Source organism: Hibiscus syriacus, unplaced genomic scaffold (genome assembly GCF_006381635.1).
Source record: "Hibiscus syriacus cultivar Baekdansim isolate YM2019G1 unplaced genomic scaffold, ASM638163v2 tig00112542_pilon, whole genome shotgun sequence".
NCBI classification, from domain to species: domain Eukaryota; kingdom Viridiplantae; phylum Streptophyta; class Magnoliopsida; order Malvales; family Malvaceae; genus Hibiscus; species Hibiscus syriacus.
The window spans coordinates 24,710-32,871 of record NW_024063363.1 but is presented as its reverse complement, the minus strand read 5'-3'; positions in this window follow the sequence as shown (position 1 = coordinate 32,871).

The window sequence follows — 8,162 nt, the reverse complement described above, 5'->3', positions numbered from 1 at the left end:
AATGATTACAAAATAATCTCTTATAATATAATAATGATAATAGATTTTAACAAATTTAAAATTTGCTTAGTGAGAGACAAATAAATGCTTTTAATGTTGCCATAGAGGAATATAATCTTCATTACATAGGGTATATAGGTGTTTGGTACACTTGGGAGAGGGGTAAGCGAGCGGAAAACAACATTAGAGAACGTCTGATTAATAGAGGATTGACAAATGATACGGTGGATGGAACTATTTCCTCAGTACTCATTAAAATATCTTGTTTACACGTTTTCGGATCATTGTCCATTGCTATTAAATACCATACCCACGACTAGTTTTACTCGTCGTTGGCATTTTAAGTTTGAAGCTTCCTGGTTGATGGAGAATTCATGTGATGAGGAAGCAACGCGTTTGTGGAACACATCTTGTGGTTTGGTGTCGTAGAAACTAAATTATGTTAGTCATGGTCTGGACAGATGATTCAAAGAGATTTGTCGTTCGAAACGTTTAACCGCTTCTAATTTACAGGAAAAGCTGGTTGCTTTAGTAGAGCTTACTCCTACAGATGAGACTCTGGGCTAGATAGTTGATACGAAACTGAGGTTGAATATGGAGATTGATAAATCGAAGCTTTATTAGGAACAACAGCCTCGAGCAAATTGGTTAAAGAATGGTGATAACAACACGACCTTCTTCCACCGATTTGCGTCTAGTCGAAAGCGTCATAATAGAATTCTTTCCCTTGAAACTATTGATGGAAATTTGGTGGATAATGAGCAGGGCTTAGAGGAGCTTGCCCATAACTATTTTATATCTCTATTCACCTCGTGTAGTTCTGAGACTGATACTAGAATTTTGGAAGAGATTGATGTTTGTGTTACAGAAGAGATGAATCGCTCAATGAACAGACCATTCATAAAGGAAGACGTGGACAGAGCAGTAAAATCGTTAAGTGCACTTAAAGCGTCGGGAGAGGATGGGTTGGGTGCATTATTTTACCAGCGGTTTTGGCATTTAATCGGTTTAGAGGTGACTGATTTCTGCATTGATCTGATTCATGGAAAGGCAGATATGTGCTTGGTAAATCATGCCAATATCGTTCTGATTCTGAAGGTGGCTTCCCTTAAAAAACTTGATCAATTTAGGTCCATAAGTCTATGTAATATGTGTCATAACCATTTTTATAAATAAATTAATTTAAAAATAATTATAACTTTATTTTAGAAAATATGAATTTTCATTTAATTTAAAATTTGGAGTCGCCATCGATCTTTGTGTTTGGTAAATAGAATACCTAAAAATGTCTTTTAAAATAATTTTAAGAAAAATCATTTAAAAAGACAAAATTGACGTGTTTAACCAGAAAATTCATTTTTAAGGATTTGAGAGTCGGATACGCATAGGGAAGAGTACCTCTCAATTATACGTTGTCTAAGTGGTGGAATTTTATATATTCAAACCCAAAATTTAAATTACGATCCATTTATTTCGATGAATTTTAAAAAGTGAGTGAGTCTTTTTAAAAAAAACACTTGACTCGATAAAAAATTAATTAATTCACTTGGTTTTATTTAAAAAGGGTGTTCCCTTACTACGTGGACTAACAGAAATTGAAATCTAATTATGTTGGACGTAATTTCATTAGCTCACGACATGAGACAACATTGCTTTTAATATTAACAAAACAAAAAATAAGTGCATGATTAATGAATGCAATAGTAATAAATGACATATGTAGAATGGATGAAATATTCACATAATATGACAAATGAATAGACTAAATTAACGAAATACTAAAATAAAAAAACCATGAATATTTGTTTTTATTAAAATAATTTCACTATAATAAAAACCTTTATTCAAAATGAAATATATCTTACCTACTTTTTTAAAACCATAGAATATAAATAAATATCGAATAACCATAAAACATTAATTTTATTCGAATTACCCTTAGAAAAAAATGGTTGTCCCTTTTTTCCCATATGTATGGGGTAAGAGGGAGGTAAGATAGTAGGCTGCCCCAACACCAGGTTGAAAACAGCTTCCTTAGGAGACCTCTGAATTATGAAATGCCCTGCGTGGGACTCGATCCCACGACCTCAAGGTTAAGAACCTTGAGCTCTACCAACTGAGCTGGATGATCATTTCTTGTTAGTTGAACAAACAACAAAGAGCCTCATAAAATTTTAAATTACTAAAAAAAGAAATCTTTTGTTAAAAGACAAATAGATATGTAATAAGGGAGGTATACATATAAACAAGTGACATTTTAAAAAGAAAGTATATACATATAGTACTATCTTATATATATATATATATATATATATATATATATATATACAAATAATATTTAATATTTATAAATAAGTTAGAATATTATTTTAGAATGTAAAATATATACATATATTAAAAGTATAGGGACTAGAATGAAACATATAAAAAAGGAACTAAAAAATATAAATTATCCACTAAAAAGAAAGACCAAATCCAACTAAGCAAAGATAATAAGAACTAAACATGCAAATAACCCAAGGATTATATATCGTTAAGTTGAAACAGTATCTAATGTGAGCAGGGATCAAAATGAAACTCAAATAAGATTAAGAGACAAAATCAAAAACTCAAAAAGCCTTGATTTGAGGACTAAATTATATTAAAATTAAAACTATGAAGATCCATTACATAATAAGCCCAAATGACAAAACCACACAATTCATAACATATTTTAAAAGTAAAAAGGCATACTTTAATATAAAAAAATTAAACTTTTTTTTGTTGTTGCTTAAACTAAAACCTAATCCTCTCCCTTTGTAACATCTCCTCTGGCCCCGTTCACTCTCTCAAATCCCATTTTTTCTTTTTTTTTCTTCTTTTATTTTATGGGTGGAGGAGATCCACCACTCCATGGTTCCATGCACGGCCACGAACGGTGGTCGAAACACATACAAGACTATCAGAATGAACGTTCGACAACATAAAGCGTGAAACCAAGCACATTTTTTCTAAAATCAACAACCAAAGACCTAGATCTTGGAATGACACATTACCTTTTTAATAACCTTTCACATTTTCAACAACCACAACAACACCTCCGGCGAGGTTCTCGACCCAGAAAGGTAATCTTTTCCTTTGATTTTCTTTTCTTTTTGTTTTCTTCTTTTTTCGAATGGTTTAGATGATCTCTGCTAGTTCTCCATTTTCCTTCTTTTTATTCCATTCTTATTAAATCTCCTATGGATTTGCTGCATGTTTGTGTGTTTATATGGAAGTCTTGTTTGGTGAGGATTTGGTGAAATGAGGAAACCCATATCTTATTATTCCAAATTTCTTAGGCTTTTTTAAATTTTATTGGGTTTTTGCTTGATTTGATTTGGTTTTATTATGATTGATTTGTCCACTATTGATGCGAGATGATGATATTGAGTAGTTGGGGACGGTAGTGATGGTCATGGGATCGTCGAAAATGGTGGGAGTGGCTCCGATGATGATGGCAGTATAGATGGCTAACCCTAATTTTAGGGTTAATCAAATATGTTAACATGTTGTGCCATTAGGGTTAGGATTGGGCTTTTTTAAGCTTGACATTGTAATTGGGTCGATTAGGTGATGTTATTTGGGATGCGAAAATGTAATTAATAACAATAATAACAACCAGAAGAAAAATGGTATCAACAGTTGTCCCTCTTTGCCAATTGGTGTGAAGAAATGAATAGGGCAAAGAGTACCAGATAACAATTTTTGTTTGGTTGCATCATTTGCTTTGAGAAATTGATGTTGTCTCAAGAGAGATTGAAAATGATCTTTATCTCGAGAGATTTTTTTTTAATTATGTTTCAAGGAAAACATTTTCAAAAGGATTAAATTTTATTCCTTTAAAGGGAATAATATTAGAAGTTGCACTTTCATGAGAAATAAATTTTAAGCAAGACATAACTTGTTTCAAGAGAAACAATGTTGATGCTTTGTGTTCCAAAGGAAACTATCACAAGCGAGATGAGATTAGTTTCAAAAGAAATTATCTCATGTGAGATAAGATTTTTTCTTTTGAGAGAAAACTACCTCGGGTGTGACAAAATTTGTTTTGTGTTTCAATGGAAACTGTGATAAGTAATATGAAATTTTGCTTCAAGAGAAGCAATCCTAAAGGATACAAGAGATATGTTCTTTTGCGTTGATGGAATCTAATTATTGTTTGGTGATTTGACACTTCGTTTGAGAATATCGGGTTTCTTGACGATATTGTTCCTTTGATATAAGGGCAACTAGTCGTATTAGAAATACTATGTATCTAAAGACAACATTGTTCATTCACGTTAAGGAAATCTGATTCCTGAAGATAATTTGATTTTGGAAACAACATTACTCCTATGTGATGAGGAGATTTGGTCACCTTGGGTGATTTGTTTGATGTCAAATTTGATGTTGACATTGCTCCTTCCCATTGAGGAGGTCTAATATGTAAACGATATTGTTCCTTCATGGTGAGGACGTCTAGTCACATTCGAAAGACTACAGCTGAAGATAACACTATTCTTTTGCTTTAAGAAAGTTTTATTGTCAGGAGATAACTTGATTTTGGAAACGACACTGCTCTTACGTGATGAGGAGATCTGGTCAGTGGACGAAACTATTTTTTTATGTTGAGGACGTCAGGTCATATTTGGATAATTATGCATATGGAGACAACAATGTTTCTTCGCGTTGAGGAAGTATGATTGTTTGGAGATAATTTGATTTTGGAAACAACATTTCTCCTTCGCTATGAGGATATCTGGTCGCTTCTAGGTGATTCGCCTGATATTAAATTTGATGGTGACATTTCTTCTTCGTGTTGAGGATGTCTAGTTGTCACCAATCCTTTCTTTCCTAAAAGGCTTATAAAAATGTGCTTGTATGAATACAACTATTTTGAATGTTTTTAAGAATGTAGAGTGAAATTCATATGATGTTTTTTTTTTGGAAAATGAGCTTTCAAAATTTTCCTAATGAGAGGATGAAAATGGTCTTGCATAAGACAAAATTTAAAAAGAAATTATAAAGGCATCCTCATGAAAGGGAAGTCCAAGTTTATTATGTTGCATGTGATGATGAATTTTTTATGCAAATATGCAAATTCATGTAACATATATATCTATGTTGATGTATGTTTTCTTGATTCACTAACCAGAGGTGGATGCATAAGCATTATTCATTCTCTTCATGATTTGGTTGTCTTCATCCTTTTGCACACAGAGTGTAACCTTGTAATTCTTGACTTGAGTCAATTTGCTCTTCTTGCACCAGTAAATTTTCCCTGAAATTTTGTTTTTCTTATCTCGATTCTAAGCATGAGCTTATATTTTTGGGAGACATGTGTCAATTGCCAAGACCTACTCTAGAGAGATTGTCTTTTCAAATATGTTTTTCTTCATCTTTTTATTTTTCAAAAGGTGAAAAAGTTTGATGAAGAAGTTTTGAAAATGTTATATGAAAGAATTTTAAATAAGGAAAGAATTTTGAAAAATGTTTGATGAAGTTTTTGAAAAATTGTGCCTCTTAGTTTGGGTTCATAATTGAAACATATTATAAAACAATAGTTCATTGAGTATTAAAAGAATTAATTACTCTTTTACTTTTTTTTTGCAAAGTTATGATTCATTGGCAAGTGTCAAGATTTGGTTGGTTGATTTTAGGTTGGCTTCCTAAATTTTCTATGGTTTCAATATCTTTTTTTTCTCTATCCATGTGAACCTTGTGGCATGCTCCTCATTCTCGGCTTGGTATTTTGATTGGATTCAGAACAAATGACGTAACTAGCATGCTCAATTGCTAGACTTTTAGAACACTTCTATTTCGGTTCTCTGAAGTCTTTCATTTGTTCAAGCTTCGTAGACTCCTTTATCAAAGGTAGTGCAGAAATATCAGTCTAAAAAATAAAATTTTTTAATGTTTGTGTGAAATTGATTATAACAGGTGTTCCTCAACTTCCTTAGTCTATTTTCATCAAAACTCCTTATTTAATTAAATTCAATTTTATTTTCCTTTTTTCGACTAGTTGAAAGGATCTATCCATAAAGCCAGTGATAGAGAAACGACAACGGATGCTATACATTGCTCTTCATCGATGAATCAAACCTAGAAAGGTCTAGACTTGATCAAAGAATGAGAGGATAAAAGGTGGATGTGGGTGGAGATAAGGTGTTTGGATTAGGGTTTTATTTATTGAATTTAAGATAAAGAAGAATAGGTTAAGACAATAAAAACATGGGTAATAGAATTCTAATGAAATTAGGACAAAGGAAAAAAGGGGAAATGAAATAAACTAAAAGACAAAGCATGTAATGAAGGAATTAAGCTTACATTCCCTTATGATGGGCGACAAGGGGTTGTTGTGGATGGACTTAGATAGATGAATACTCGTTGAAAAGATAACTAGATAAGAATTGCAACGAAGAAGATGAATCGAAATTCTGATGGTCAGATCTTCATAAAAAATGATTTGAAAATTTACCCTTGGTAGGTATGGGTTTAACGCAAACCCTAGGGTTTGTGTATGGTGATGCTGTGATGATGGAGGAAGAAAATGATGGTTTATGGAGATAGAAAATAAATGGATATGTTCTATCGAACCCTTCTAGTCGCAATAAAAAGACAAACTCGGCAATATAACTCTAACCAGCCCTTCTAATCACAATGACAAGGCAAACCGGGGTGTGAAGATCTCTCTCTCAATAACTTGGAAGAACTTAAAAGAAAAAATTCTTTGAAGGCACAAGGCAATCAACTCTTGCAAAAACATTCTCACGTTGTATTATTATTCAAAGAAAAGTTTATAGAAAAACAATGAAGGGGGTGCCTCCTTTATATAGGCGAGGAGGAGTCCTTGTAATATCCTAAGTATGTAATAAAATACAATAAAAACATGTTCTAAAAGCACTAGGATGGGCTTCACGAATGATGGTCATTGATGTAGTGCTTGATCCAATTGTTGTGATAAAATCAAGGCTTTTAAATGCATGATGAAACTTCTAGTTTTATGAACGGTCTGGATGAGTCTTCTAGAAGATGATGTGGGCGAAAATGACTTGAAAAGCAAAGAGGGTCTGGCCATGGAGGGTAAGGTGGAAATTATGGGTTTTTCTAGGGAATTGTCATTACAAACAATTACCATCTTTGGGTCTGATCCTAATAAAACAAAGAAAACAACTTAAATAAATAAAATCTACTAAAGAAAGTGATACATACTTCATATTCTAGCAATGGATACTTTATACAAAGGTTTTAGTAATTTAATAGAGATTGAAATTAATTTTAGGGCCATCTTCATGAATCTTGTAATTTGGTTCAATGTTATCTTCAACTTTGGTTATAGAGGCCCAAGTAGCAGTAAGATAAATGATGAATGGATTGCCTTCCTTAAATTCTTTCTTCTCTATGTGGGCTTGGATTCCTTTATTGATGAAAGCTTGGACTACATTCTGAAGCTTATCTTTTAAGAGTTTGGCCCGGTTTCTTGTAATTGGGCCATGTGGAAGAGTTAACCCATCATCTTTGGAGAGGTGGCGTATGGTGCATGTATCAGCCATAACTTTTTAACCAATTTTTTTAGAGGAATAACTCAACTTTATTGTATACATATGTATATATAATTTGCCTTTATTTAGCTAGTTGAAGGTGTCTATCCATAGAACCAGGGCTTTTAACTAATGACCTTAGAGGAATAGTTCAACTTTAATTTGTATGTGTGTGTGTTTAACTTCCTGGGTATACGGATTCAATTTCTTAAGATCATCGAGAAAAACCTGTTATAGTTGGGTTATCGTTAAAGGACATAAAATCTCATCTTTAGAGTTCAATTTGTTGAGAACATTTTAATGTTTCGATATAACAAATTAAGTTAAATGAATTTTAAGATTTTACAAAAGATTTTCTAAGTATATTCGATGTAATTATTCGAATATCAAAATATTACTCCAAGTTTTTCAATGTTCATTTTAATCCTTACTAAAGTGTAAAATTGTGTTTTATACTTAAATTATTTTTAAAACAATTTTACAAAGTATTTCGAACCATTTCAAAGCCAAGAAAAATCAGATTGTCCAGGGGGTACAGATTCCCCCTACAGGTTTTTGGCTCCGAGAAAACAAAATATCCAGGGGGTACAGATTTCCCCCAAGGGGTACCGATTCCCCCTG